Below are 16589 nucleotides of genomic sequence, written 5' to 3'. Positions count from 1 at the left end.
GGTCTGCTGTGGTGGGCCTGTACGCTGACGAGAAGGTCCTTTTCCTGCGCAGCCCTCATGAGTCTTTTGGTCACGCTGTCCGCTTGTTAGATGCCTTTTTGCCATTTTCTGGGCTTAGGGTTAATTGGCAGAAGTGCCCCATTTCCTACATAAGGGGATCGGCGCTGTAATGTCGGTGACAGTAATGCTTTATATTTAGAAAAACGTTCTATATTTACCACGTTAGGAGCGATTTTACATTTATGCTAATGAGGTTGTTAATGCCCAAGTGGGCGTGTTTTTACTTTAGACCAAGTGGGCGTTGTACAGAGGAGTGTATCACGCTGACCAATCACTGACCAATCAGCGTCATGCACTCCTCTCCATTCATTTAGTCAGTGCATAGTGACACTGCGTTGTTCACGATCTGCTGTCTTATACTGACACATTAACGTCACTGAAGTGTTTAGACAGTGAATAGACATTCCTTCCAGCCAGGACGCGATGTCTATTCACAATCCCGACACTTCGGTAACGTTTACAGCAGAGCAAAGCGTAATCTCCCTGTAACCGGTCATTAACAGCGAGATCTCGCGAGATTACACTTTGCTCTGCTGTAAGTACCACAGAAACGTTAGTGAAGTGTCGGGATTGTGAATAGACATGGCGTCCTGGCTGGAAGGAATGTCTATTCACTGTCTAAACACTACAGTAACGTTAATGTGTCAGTGACTGAGCCCAGGCTAAGTGTAGAATCCCCAGTCAGAGGGTTGCCGACGCTCTGGCCGGGTATTCCGCTCCCGGAGGAGTGAATGGCAGAGCAGGGAGCGGAGAGTTTCCTGCTCCGCCACAGTATTCAGTAGTACCTGCGTCCTGAGGATGCAAATACAATTGAAAATGGCCGGGACAGTTATTTGCCGGGACTGTCTCTGTAAATTTGGGACAGTCCCGGCAAATTCAGGACTGTTGGCAACTATGAGAATATGGCGACACTAAATAACATTGTTTTCTAACAAAAAGTTATTTCTATGTAAATATCGCACATCATGAAAAAAAACATAGAAATTTGGTATCGTCCGGCAGAATGTAATCCTCGCACCGCGGGACCGGCAGAAAAATAAACAAGAAATAGATCTGAGGGAACAACTAAACCCGTCCTGGTGATTAAGGGGTTAACCTGCGGTGCGGATTATAGACACGCAGGATATCGCATTTATACCGCGGATTCGCTGCGCATTTGTTGCAGAATTTCCCCATTAAGTGCAATGGAAAGTCAAGTTCCGCAACAACCGCCATTGTTCCCAGAATCCTCTGCGGCTCCACCGCGTGTTCACAGCAACGCTGCAGGTTACACAGATATAAAAAAGAAGGCGTCATGTGACCCCTGCAGCCAATCACAGGCCGGAGAGGTCACATGTCATTATAGGGGTCACCTGGACACAGCCGGAAGAGCAGGGACGTGTTGCTATGGTAACGCTGGGAGAGGTGGGGATCGGCCTTGTTGTATTTCCGGAGTAGATTTTCGGGGGGATTATACGTCCACCATTTGGGGTGAATATTCGGGTGATTTCCGTGCGTGTTGTGGGTCGTATTCACTACGTGTGAACATTCCCTTAAACCGCACGGTGAACGACATTAACAAGAAACGTATAAAAGTCAGTGAATAAGTTGTATGTCCCGAATATTATGTCATTACAAAACACGACTCGTCCCACAAACCACCCGACCACTACAAAGACCAGAACTAAGCACTTACCCCAAAGAGTCCGGCACTGGAGGGGTTAAATCCGGGCTAGGAGTCCAGTGGGCGGGGTCACTCAATGATTGACAACAGAGAGAACACCCGACCAGCGCTGCTCTTTACCTCATCACGTAACAGCGGAAGGACCTGTGATGACGTCACCACCAAGTGACAGGAAAAGGCGGAGCCTATTAGTGGAGAGAGGCGGAGGTGGAAGGACCTGGGATATCAAGGTCACGTGACCGCGGCATCAGGGGCGGGGAGCTTAGACGTTTGAGCGATATATGAAGGACCTGTGTGATGATCAAGTGACATGAGGGGTCCTGAGCATCATATATCGGTCATAACAGTGCAAAATATAATGTGTTGTGGTAAAAGGACCTGTGATGACATCACCACCACGTGACTGGGACGGGTGGAGCTTATCATTTGAGAAAAGTGGTGGAGGAAAGACCTATGAAGCTGATCACGTGACATGTGGGGGGCGGAGCTCTGTGAGTGGTCCGGTCTCCTGTGCTATGTTGAGAAGCGTTCATGATTACGTCACATGAGGGGTGGGGCTATGCCTCCTCTCCAGTTATAAGCTCCGCCTCTCTTCTCCCGGTCACATGGTGGTGACGTCATTACTGGTCCTTCAGCTGTTGCCGTGTATGATGTAGAGAGCAGCGCTGGTCGGGTGTACGTGACTTCCGGTCACCGCTGTTGTTTAGTGTTCTCTCTGTTATCAGTCAGGAGATTTCCCATGATGCAGTAGTAAGGTTACATGAGGTCATTTCTGTCCGGTTTTGGTGCGTTTTTGTCTGGCACAGTGTTGGTAATTATTATTATTTATTTTAAGTGGTGTAAATATAAAATACAGGAGGGATTAACCCCTTGGTGACATCAGATCTATAGTATTATGCTGTACGTGCGCCGTCACACTAGAAGGAGCGGAGCCTGCACCGTACACGACTACTGACAGCCGCCGGCAACCGCCAAGATCAGAGACTGCGCAATCCTGGCCGCTTAACCCCTCGTGATTAATAGCGATGGCGGCGTCTGATCAGTTAGAGATCGCGGCTTCCTCTGTCCTCCGGAGAAACTGCGCGATGCCGACCGGTTATATAAAACCCCTCACACCGCGCAATTACCGGAAATATAAACCCCCTCACACTGCGCAATCACCGGAAATATAAACCCCCCCACACCGCGCAATAACCGGAAATATAAACCCCCTCACACTGCGCAATCACCGGAAATATAACCCCCCACACCGCGCAATCACCTGAAATATAAACCCCCCACACCACGCAATCACCGGAAATATAAACCCCCCACACCACGCAATCACCGGAAATATAAACCCCCCACACCGCGCAATCACCAGAAATATAAACCCCTCACACCGCGCAATCACCGGAAATATAAAACCCCTCACACCGCGCAATCACCGGAAATATAAACCCCTCACACCGCGCAATCACCGGAAATATAAAACCCCTCACACCGCGCAATCACCGGAAATATAAAACCCCCTCACACCGCGCAATCACCGGAAATATAAAACCCCTCACACCGCGCAATCACCGGAAATATAAACCCCTCACACCGCGCAATCACCGGAAATATAAAACCCCTCACACCGCGCAATCACCGGAAATATAAACCTCACACCGCACAATCACCGGAAATATAAACCCCTCACAACGCGCAATCACTGGAAATATAAACCCCCCACACCGCGCAATCACCGGAAATATAAACCCCCCACACCGCACAATCACCGGAAATATAAACCCCTCACACCGCGCAATCACCGGAAATATAAACCCCCCACACCGCGCAATCACCGGAAATATAAACCCCTCACACCGCGCAATCACCGGAAATATAAAACCCCCCACACCGCGCAATCACCAGAAATATAAACCCCTCACACCGCGCAATCACCGGAAATATAAAACCCCTCACACCGCGCAATCACCGGAAATATAAACCCCTCACACCGCGCAATCACCGGAAATATAAAACCCCTCACACCGCGCAATCACCGGAAATATAAAACCCCTCACACCGCGCAATCACCGGAAATATAAACCCCTCACACCGCGCAATCACCGGAAATATAAAACCCCTCACACCGCGCAATCACCGGAAATATAAACCCCTCACACCGCGCAATCACCGGAAATATAAACCCCTCACACCGCTCAATCACCGGAAATATAAACCCCTCACACCGCGCAATCACCGCAAATATAAACTCCCTCACACCGTGCAATCACCGGAAATATAAACCCCTCACACCGCGCAATCACCGGAAATATAAACCCCTCACACCGCGCAATCACCGGAAATATAAAACCCCTCACACCGGGCAATCACCGGAAATATAAACCCCTGATACCGCGCAATCACCAGAAATATAAAACACCTCACACCGCGCAATCACCGGAGATATAAACCCCTCACACCGCGCAATCACCGGAAATATAAACCCCTCACACCGCGCAATCACCGGAAATATAAACCCCTCACACCGCGCAATCACCGGAAATATAAAACCCCTCACACCGCGCAATCACCGGAAATATAAACCTCACACCACGCAATCACCGGAAATATAAAACCCCTCACACCGCGCAATCACCGGAAATATAAACCCCTCACACCGCGCAATCACCGGAAATATAAAACACCTCACACCGCGCAATCACCGGAAATATAAACCCCCTCACACCGCGCAATCACCAGAAATATAAAACCCCTCACACCGCGCAATCACCGGAACTATAAACCCCTCACAACGCGCAATCACTGGAAATATAAACCCCCCACACCGCGCAATCACCGGAAATATAAACCCCCCACACCGCACAATCACCGGAAATATAAACCCCTCACACCGCGCAATCACCGGAAATATAAACCCCCCACACCGCGCAATCACCGGAAATATAAACCCCTCACACCGCGCAATCACCGGAAATATAAAACCCCCTCACACCTCGCAATCACCGGAAATATAAACCTCACACCGCACAATCACCGGAAATATAAACCCCCCACACTGCGCAATCACCGGAAATATAAACCCCCTCACACCGCGCAATCACCGGAAATATAAACCCCCTCACACCGCGCAATCACCGGAAATATAAACCCCTCACACCGCGCAATCACCGGAAATATAAACCCCTCACACCGCGCAATCACCGGAAATATAAACCCCTCACACCGCGCAATCACCGGAAATATAAAACTCCTCACACCGCGCAATCACCGGAAATATAAACCCCCCCACACCGCGCAATCACCGGAAATATAAACCCCCCCACACCGCGCAATCACCGGAAATATAAACCCCCTCACACCGCGCAATCACCGGAAATATAAACCCCTCACACCGCGCAATCACCGGAAATATAAACCCCTCACACCGCGCAATCACCGGAAATATAAACCCCTCACACCGCGCAATCACCGGAAATATAAAACTCCTCACACCGCGCAATCACCGGAAATATAAACCCCCTCACACCGCGCAATCACCGGAAATATAAAACCCCTCACACCGCGCAATCACCGGAAATATAAACCCCCTCACACCGCGCAATCACCGGAAATATAAACCCCGCACACCGCGCAATCACCGGAAATATAAACCCCCCACACCGCGCAATCACCGGAAATATAAACCCCTCACACCGCGCAATCACCGGAAATATAAACCCCCCCCACACCGCGCAATCACCGGAAATATAAACCGCTCACACCGCGCAATCACCGGAAATATAAACCGCCTCACACCGCACAATCATCAGAAATATAAACCCCCCCACACCGCGCAATCACCGGAAATATAAACCCCTCACACCGCGCAATCACCGGAAATATAAAACCCCTCACACCGCGCAATCACCGGAAATATAAACCCCTCACACCGCGCAATCACCGGAAATATAAAACCCCTCACACCGCGCAATCATCGGAAATATAAACCACTCACACCGCGCAATCACCGGAAATATAAAACCCCTCACACCGCGCAATCACCGGAAATATAAACCCCCCCACACCGTGCAATCACCGGAAATATAAAACCCCTCACACCGCGCAATCACCGGAAATATAAACCCCCCCCCCCACACCGCGCAATCACCGGAAATATAAACCCCTCACACTGCGCAATCACCGGAAATATAAACCCCTCACACCGCGCAATCACCGGAAATATAAAACCCCTCACACCGCGCAATCACCGGAAATATAAACCCCTCACACCGCGCAATCACCGGAAATATAAACTCCTCACACCGCGCAATCACCGGAAATATAAACCCCTCACACCGCGCAATCACTGGAAATATAAACCCCCCACACCGCGCAATCACCGGAAATATAAAACCCCTCACACCGCGCAATCACCGGAAATATAAAACCCCTCACACCGCGCAATCACCGGAAATATAAACCCTTCACACCCCGCAATCACCGGAAATATAAACCCCCCCCCCCCTCACACCGCGCAATCACCGGAAATATAAACCCCCCCCCTCACACCGCGCAATCACCGGAAATATAAAACCCCTCACACCGCGCAATCACCGGAAATATAAACCCCTCACACCGCGCAATCACCGGAAATATAAAACCCCTCACACCGCGCAATCACCGGAAATAAAAACCCCTCACACCGCGCAATCACCCGAAATATAAAACCCCCCACACCACGCAATCAATGGAAATATAAACCCCTCACACTGCGCAAACACCGGAAATATAAACCCTCACACCTCGCAATCACCGGAAATATAAACCCCTCACACCGCGCAATCACCGGAAATATAAAACCCCCCACACCGCGCAATCACCGGAAATATAATCCCCTCCACACCGCGCAATCACCGGAAATATAAAACCCCCCCACACCGTGCAATCCCCGGAAATATAAAACACCTCACACCGCGCAATCACCGGAAATATAAACCCCTCACACCGCGCAATCACCGGAAATATAAACCCCTCACACCGCGCAATCACCGGAAATATAAACCCCCCACACCGCGCAATCACCTGAAATATAAACCCCCTCACACCGCGCAATCACCGGAAATATAAACCCCCCACACCGCGCAATCACGGAAATATAAACCCCCCACACCGCGCAATCACGGAAATATAAACCCCTCACACCGCGCAATCACCGGAAATATAAACCCCCCACACCGCACAATCACCGGAAATATAACACCCCTCACACCGCGCAATCACCGGAAATATAAACCCCTCACACCGCGCAATCACCGGGAATATAAACCCCTCACACCGCGCAATCACCGGAAATATAAAACCCCTCACACCGCGCAATCACCGGAAATATAAACCCCCCACACCGCGCAATCACCGGAAATATAAACCCCCCCCACACCGCGCAATCACCGGAAATATAAACCCCCTCACACCGCGCAATCACCGGAAATATAAACCCCCCACACCGCGCAATCACCGGAAATATAAACCCCCTCACACCGCGCAATCACCGGAAATATAAAACCCCTCACACCGCGCAATCACCGGAAATATAAACCCCTCACACCGCGCAATCACCGGAAATATAAAACCCCTCACACCGCGCAATCACCGGAAATATAAACCCCTCACACCGCGCAATCACCGGAAATATAAAACCCCCTCACACCGCGCAATCACCGGAAATATAAACCCCTCACACCGCGCAATCACCGGAAATATAAAACCCCCTCACACCGCGCAATCACCGGAAATATAAAACCCTCCACACCGCGCAATCACCGGAGATATAAAACCCTCCACACCGCGCAATCACCGGAAATATAATCCCCCCACACCGCGCAATCACCGGAAATATAAAAACCCCCACACCGCGCAATCACCGGAAATATAAAACCCATCACACAGCGCAATCACCGGAAATATAAACCCCTCACACCGCGCAATCACCGGAAATATAAATCCCCTCACACCGTGCAATCACCGGAAATATAAACCCCTCACACCGCGCAATCACCGGGAATATAAACCCCCTCACACCGCGCAATCACCGGAAATATAAATCCCCTCACACCGTGCAATCACCGGAAATATAAACCCCTCACACCGCGCAATCACCGGAAATATAAACCCCTCACACCGCGCAATCACCGGAAATATAAACCCCCTCACACCGCGCAATCACCGGAAATATAAACCCCCTCTCACCGCGCAATCACCGGAAATATAAACCCCTTCACACCGCGCAATCACCGGAAATATAAACCCCCCCACACCGCGCAATCACCGGAAATATAAACCCCTCACACCGTGCAATCACCGGAAATATAACCCCCTCACACCGCGCAATCACCGGAAATATAAACCCCTCACACCGCGCAATCACCGGAAATATAAAACACCTCACACCGAGCAATCACCGGAAATATAAACCCCCTCACACCGAGCAATCACCGGAAATATAAAACCCCTCACACCGCGCAATCACCGGAAATATAAACCCCCCACACCGCGCAATCACCGGAAATATAAAACACCTCACACCGCGCAATGACCGGAAATATAAACCCCCTCACACCGAGCAATCACCGGAAATATAAAACCCCTCACACCGCGCAATCACCGGAAATATAAACCCCCCACACCGCGCAATCACCGAAAATATAAAACCCTCACACCGCGCAATCACCGGAAATATAAAACCCCTCACACCGCACAATTAACGGAAATATAAGCCCCTCACACCGCACAATCACCGGAAATATAAACCCCTCACACCGCGCAATCACCGGAAATATAAACCCCTCACACCGCGCAATCACCGGAAATATAAGCCCCTCACACCGCGCAATCACCGGAAATATAAACCCCTCACACCGCACAATCACCGGAAATATAAAACCCCTCACACCACGCAATCACCGGAAATATAAACCCCTCACACCGTGCAATCACCGGAAATATAAACCCCTCACACCGCGCAATCACCGGAAATATAAACTCCTCACACCGCGCAATCACCGGAAATATAAACCCCTCACACCGCACAATCACCGGAAATATAAACCCCTCACACCGCGCAATCACCGGAAATATAAAACCCCTCACACCGCGCAATCACCGGAAATATAAACCCCTCACACCGCGCAATCACCGGAAATATAACCCCTCACACCGCGCAATCACCGGAAATATAAAACCCCTCACACCGCGCAATCACCGGAAATATAAACCCCTCACACCGCGCAATCACCGGAAATATAACCCCCCCCACACCGTGCAATCACCGGAAATATAAACCCCCCCACACCGCGCAATCCCCGGAAATATAAAAGCCCTCACACCGCGCAATCACCGGAAATATAAACCCCCCCCACACCGCGCAATCACCGGAAATATAAAACCCCTCACACCGCGCAATCACCGGAAATATAAAAGCCCTCACACCGCGCAATCACCGGAAATATAAACCCCCCCACACCGCGCAATCCCCGGAAATATAAACCCCCCCACACCGCGCAATCACCGGAAATATAAACCCCCCCCACACCGCACAATCACCGGAAATATAAACCCCTCACACTGCGCAATCACCGGAAATATAAACCCCTCACACCGCGCAATCACCGGAAATATAAACCCCTCACACCGCGCAATCACCGGAAATATAAAACCCCTCACACCGCGCAATCACCGGAAATATAAAACCCCCACACCGCGCAATCACCGGAAATATAAACCCCCTCACACCGCGCAATCACCGGAAATATAAACCCCTCACACCGCGCAATCACCGGAAATATAAACCCCCTCACACCGCGCAATCAACGGAAATATAAAACCCCTCACACCGCGCAATCACCGGAAATATAAACCCCCCACACCGCGCAATCACCGGAAATATAAAACCCCTCACACCGCGCAATCACCGGAAATATAAACCCCCCACACCGCGCAATCACCGGAAATATAAAACCCTCACACCGCGCAATCACCGGAAATATAAACCCCCTCACACCGCACAATCACCGGAAATATAAAACCCCCCCACACCGCGCAATCACCGGAAATATAAACCCCTCACACCGCGCAATCACCGGAAATATAAACCCCCTCACACCGCGCAATCACCGGAAATATAAACCCCCCTCACACCGCGCAATCACCGGAAATATAAAACCCCTCACACCGCGCAATCACCGGAAATATAAAACCCCTCACACCGCGCAATCACCGAAAATATAAAACCTGTCACACCGCGCAATCACCGGAAATATAAACCCCTCACACCGCACAATAACCAGAAATATAAACCCCTCACACCGCGCAATCACCGGAAATATAAACCCCCTCACACCGCGCAATCACCGGAAATATAAACCCCTCACACCGCGCAATCACCGGAAATATAAACCCCCCCCACACCGCACAATCACCGGAAATATAAAACCCCTCACACCGCGCAATCACCGGAAATATAAACCCCTCACACCGCGCCATCACCGGAAATATAAACCCCCCCACACCGCGCAATCACCCGAAATATAAACCCCTCACACCGCGCAATCACCGGAAATATAAACCCCTCACACCGCGCAATCACCGGAAATATAAAACCCCTCACACCGCGCAATCACCTGAAATATAAAACCCCCCACACCGCGCAATCACCGGAAATATAAAACCCCCCACACCGCGCAATCACCGGAAATATAAAACCCCTCACACCGCGCAATCACCGGAAATATAAAACCCCCCACACCGCGCAATCACCGGAAATATAAACCCCTCACACCGCGCAATCACCGGAAATATAAACCCCTCACACCGCGCAATCACCGGAAATATAAAACCCCCCACACCGCGCAATCACCGGAAATATAAAACCCCTCACACCGCGCAATTACCGGAAATATAAAACCCCTCACACCGTGCAATCACCGGAAATATAAACCCCTCACACCGCGCAATCACCGGAAATATAAACCCCTCACACCGCGCAATCACCGGAAATATAAAACCCCTCACACCGCGCAATCATCGGAAATATAAACCCCCTCATACCGCGCAATCACCGGAAATATAAACCCCTCACACCGCGCAATCACCGGAAATATAAAACCCCTCACACCGTGCAATCACCGGAAATATAAAACCCCTCCACACCGCGCAATCACCGGAAATATAAACCCCCCCCCCCACACTGCGCAATCACCGGAAATATAAACCCCTCACACCGTGCAATCACCGGAAATATAAACCACCTCACACCGCACAATCACCGGAAATATAACACCCCTCACACCGCGCAATCACCGGAAATATAAACCCCTCACACCGCGCAATCACCGGAAATATAAGCCCCTCACACCGCGCAATCACCGGAAATATAAACCCCTCACACCGCGCAATCACCGGAAATATAAACCCCTCACACCGCACAATAACCAGAAATATAAACCCCTCACACCGCGCAATCACCGGAAATATAAACCCCCTCACACCGCGCAATCACCGGAAATATAAACCCCTCACACCGCGCAATCACCGGAAATATAAACCCCCCCACACCGCACAATCACCGGAAATATAAAACCCCTCACACCGCGCAATCACCGGAAATATAAACCCCTCACACCGCGCCATCACCGGAAATATAAACCCCCCCACACCGCGCAATCACCCGAAATATAAACCCCTCACACCGCGCAATCACCGGAAATATAAACCCCTCACACCGCGCAATCACCGGAAATATAAAACCCCTCACACCGCGCAATCACCTGAAATATAAAACACCCCACACCGCGCAATCACCGGAAATATAAACCCCTCACACCGCGCAATCACCGGAAATATAAAACCCCTCACACCGTGCAATTACCGGAAATATAAACCCCTCACACCGCGCAATCAGCGGAAATATAAACCCCTCACACCGCGCAATCACCGGAAATATAAAACCCTCCACACCGCGCAATCACCGGAAATATAAAACACCTCACACCGCGCAATCACCGGAAATATAAACCCCTCACACCGTGCAATCACCGGAAATATAAACCCCTCACACCGCGCAATCACCGGGAATATAAACCCCTCACACCACGCAATCACCGGAAATATAAACCCCTCCACACCGCGCAATCACCGGAAATATAAACCCCCTCACACCGCGCAATCACCGGAAATATAACCCCCCCACACCGCGCAATCACCGGAAATATAAAACCCCTCACACCGCGCAATCACCGGGAATATAAACCCCTCACACCGCGCAATCACCGGAAATATAAACCCCCCACACCGCGCAATCACCGGAAATATAAAACCCCCCACACCGCGCAATCACCGGAAATATAAAACCCCCACACTGCGCAATCACCGGAAATATAAACCCCCCCCACACCGCGCAATCACCGGAAATATAAACCCCTCACACCGCGCAATCAGCGGAAATATAAACCCCTCACACCGTGCAATCACCGGAAATATAAACCCCCCCACACCGCGCAATCACCAGAAATATAAACCCCCTCACACCGCGCAATCACCGGAAATATAAACCCCCCACACCGCGCAATCACCGGAAATATAAACCCCTCACACCGCGCAATCATCAGAAATATAAAACCCCTCACACCGTGCAATCACCGGAAATATAAACCCCCTCACACCGCGCAATCACCGGAAATATAAAACCCCTCACACCGCGCAATCACCGGAAATATAAAACCCCTCACACCGCGCAATCACCGGAAATATAAAACCCCTCACACCGCGCAATCACCGGAAATATAAAACCCCCCACACCGCGCAATCACCGGAAATATAAAACCCCTCACACCGCGCAATCACCGGAAATATAAACCCCCCCACACCGCGCAATCACCGGAAATATAAACCCCTCACACCGCGCAATCACCGGAAATATAAAACCCCCCACACCGCGCAATCACCGGAAATATAACCCCCCCCCACACCGCGTAATCACCGGAAATATAAACCCCCTCACACCGCGCAATCACCGGAAATATAAACCCCTCACACCGCGCAATCACCGGAAATATAAAACCCCTCACACCGCGCAATCACCGGAAATATAAACCCCTCACACCGCGCAATCACCGGAAATATAAAACCCCTCACACCGTGCAATCACCGGAAATATAAACACCCCCCCCCCCCACACCGCGCAATCACCGGAAATATAAAACCCCTCACACCGCGCAATCACCGGAAATATAAAACCACTCACACCGCGCAATCACCGGAAATATAAACCCCCCCCACACCGCGCAATCACCGGAAATATAAACCCCCCACACCGCGCAATCACCGGAAATATAAACCCCTCACACCGCGCAATCACCGGAAATATAAAACCCCCCACACCGCGCAATCACCGGAAATATAAACCCCTCACACCGCGCAATCACCGGAAATATAAACCCCTCACACCGCGCAATCACCGGAAATATAAAACCCCCCACACCGCGCAATCACCGGAAATATAAACCCCTCACACCGCGCAATCACTGGAAATATAAAACCTCTCACACCGCGCAATCAATGGAAATATAAACCCCTCACACCGCGCAATCACCGGAAATATAAAACCCCTCACACCGCGCAATCACCGGAAATATAAACCCCTCACACCGTGCAATCACCGGAAATATAAAACCCCCCCCCACACCGCGCAATCACCGGAAATATAAACCCCTCACACCCCCAATCACCGGAAATATAAAACCCCTCACACCGCGCAATCACCGGAACTATAAACCCCCCCCCCCCACACTGCGCAATCACCGGAAATATAAAACCCCTCACACCGCGCAATCACCGGAAATATAAACCCCCCACACCGCGCAATCACCGGAAATATAAAACACCTCACACCGCGCAATCACCGCAAATATAAAATCCCCCACACCCCGCAATCACCGGAAATATAAACCCCTCACACCGCGCAATCACCGGAAATATAAACCCCCTCACACCGCGCAATCACCGGAAATATAAACCCCTCACACCGCGCAATCACCTGAAATATAAAACCCCTTACACCGCTCAATCACCGGAAATATAAAACCCTCACACCGCGCAATCACCGGAATTATAAAACCCCTCACACCGCGCAATCACCGGAAATATAAACCCCTCACACCGCGCAATCACCGGAAATATAAACCCCTCACACCGCGCAATCACCGGAAATATAAAACCCCCACACCACGCTATCACCGGAAATATAAAACCCCTCACACCGTGCAATCACCGGAAATATAAACCCCTCACACCGCGCAATCACCGGAAATATAAACCCCCCCACACCGTGCAATCACCGGAAATATAAAACCCCTCACACCGCACAATCACCGGAAATATAAACCCCTCACACCGCACAATCCCCGGAAATATAAAACCCCCACACCGCGCAATCACCGGAAATATAAACCCCCCACACCGCGCAATCACCGGAAATATAAAACCCCTCACACCGCGAATCACCGGAAATATAAAACCCCTCAAACCGCGCAATCACCGGAAATATAAAACCCCTCACACCGCGCAATCACCGGAAATATAACCCCCCCCCACACCGCGTAATCACCGGAAATATAAACCCCTTCACACCGCGAATCACCGGAAATATAAAACCCCTCACACCGCGCAATCACCGGAAATATAAAACCCCTCACACCGCGCAATCACCGGAAATATAAACCCCTCATACCGCGCAATCACCGGAAATAAAAAACCCCTCACACCGCGCAATCACCGGAAATATAAACCCCTCACACCGCGCATTCACCGGAAATATAAACCCCTCACACCGCGCAATCACCGGAAATATAAAACCTCTCACACCGCGCAATCACCGGAAATATAAAACTCCTCACAACGCGCAATCACCGGAAATATAAAACCCCTCACACCGCGCAATCACCGGAAATATAAAACCCCCCACACCGCGCAATCACCGGAAATATAAACCCCCCACACCGCGCATTCACCGGAAATATAAACCCCTCACACTGCGCAATCACCGGAAATATAAAACCCCTCACACCGCGCAATCACCGGAAATATAAAACCACTCACACCGCGCAATCACCGGAAATATAAAACCCTTCACACCGCGCAATCACCAGAAATATAAAACCCCTCACACCGCGCAATCACCGGAAATATAAAACCCCTCACACCGCGCAATCACCGGAAATATAAAACCACTCACACCGCGCAATCACCGGAAATATAAAACCCTTCACACCGCGCAATCACCGGAAATATAAACCCCTCACACAGCGCAATCACCAGAAATATAAAACCCCCCACACCGCGCAATCACCGGAAATATAAACCCCTCACACCGCGCAATCACTGGAAATATAAAACCTCTCACACCGCGCAATCACTGGAAATATAAACCCCCTCACACCGCGCAATCACCGGAAATATAAAACCCCTCACACCGCGCAATCACCGGAAATATAAACCCCCCACACCGCGCAATCACCGGAATTATAAAACCCCTCACACCGCGCAATCACCGGAAATATAAACCCCCCCACACCGCGCAATCACCGGAAATATAAACCCTGCACACCACGCAATCACCGGAAATATAAAACCCCTCACACCGCGCAATCACCGGAAATATAAACCCCTCACACCGCGCAATCACCGGAAATATAAAACCCCCACACCACGCTATCACCGGAAATATAAAACCCCTCACACCGTGCAATCACCGGAAATATAAACCCCTCACACCGCGCAATCACCGGAAATATAAACCCCCCCACACCGTGCAATCACCGGAAATATAAAACCCCTCACACCGCACAATCACCGTAAATATAAACCCCTCACACCGCACAATCCCCGGAAATATAAAACCCCCACACCGCGCAATCACCGGAAATATAAACCCCCCACACCGCGCAATCACCGGAAATATAAAACCCCTCACACCGCGAATCACCGGAAATATAAAACCCCTCAAACCGCGCAATCACCGGAAATATAAAACCCCTCACACCGCGCAATCACCGGAAATATAACCCCCCCCCCCACACCGCGTAATCACCGGAAATATAAACCCCTTCACACCGCGAATCACCGGAAATATAAAACCCCTCACACCGCGCAATCACCGGAAATATAAACCCCTCATACCGCGCAATCACCGGAAATAAAAAACCCTCACACCGCGCAATCACCGGAAATATAAACCCCTCACACCGCGCATTCACCGGAAATATAAACCCCTCACACTGCGCAATCACCGGAAATATAAAACCCCTCACACCGCGCAATCACCGGAAATATAAAACCACTCACACCGCGCAATCACCGGAAATATAAAACCCTTCACACCGCGCAATCACCGGAAATATAAAACCCCTCACACCGCGCAATCACCGGAAATATAAAACCCCTCACACCGCGCAATCACCGGAAATATAAAACCACTCACACCGCGCAATCACCGGAAATATAAAACCCTTCACACCGCGCAATCACCGGAAATATAAACCCCTCACACCGCGCAATCACCAGAAATATAAAACCCCCCACACCGCGCAATCACCGGAAATATAAACCCCTCACACCGCGCAATCACTGGAAATATAAAACCTCTCACACCGCGCAATCACTGGAAATATAAACCCCCTCACACCGCGCAATCACCGGAAATATAAAACCCCTCACACCGCACAATCACCGGAAATATAAACCCCCCACACCGCGCAATCACCGGAATTATAAAACCCCTCACACCGCGCAATCACCGGAAATATAAACCCCCCCACACCGCGCAATCACCGGAAATATAAACCCT

The 16589-nt window shown here is 50.6% G+C and overlaps 1 protein-coding gene and 1 long non-coding RNA gene across 3 annotated transcripts in view; one reads left to right on the top strand and one right to left on the bottom strand.

Annotated features, from left to right (window-relative positions):
- The window catches only part of LOC142704368 (uncharacterized), an 89574-nt gene extending 87554 nt beyond the window's left edge, over positions 1-2020 (bottom strand). For both annotated transcript variants that reach the window (XR_012867853.1, XR_012867852.1), the window contains exon 1: positions 1736-2020. This is a non-coding gene — a long non-coding RNA (uncharacterized LOC142704368). The remainder of the gene's footprint in view (positions 1-1735) is intronic.
- A 323-nt stretch (positions 2021-2343) lies between these two features.
- LOC142704367 (oocyte zinc finger protein XlCOF29-like) overlaps positions 2344-16589 on the top strand; it is a 59855-nt gene continuing 45609 nt past the window's right edge. Inside the window, exon 1 of the mRNA XM_075848272.1 lies at positions 2344-2534. The gene's annotated coding sequence lies outside the window, so the exon portion shown is untranslated. The remainder of the gene's footprint in view (positions 2535-16589) is intronic.

The sequence above is a fragment of the Rhinoderma darwinii genome, unplaced genomic scaffold (genome assembly GCF_050947455.1).
Source record: "Rhinoderma darwinii isolate aRhiDar2 unplaced genomic scaffold, aRhiDar2.hap1 Scaffold_3279, whole genome shotgun sequence".
NCBI lineage: Eukaryota > Metazoa > Chordata > Amphibia > Anura > Rhinodermatidae > Rhinoderma > Rhinoderma darwinii.
Note: the sequence above shows the minus strand (reverse complement) of the source record. Positions and strands in the feature narration are given on the sequence as shown.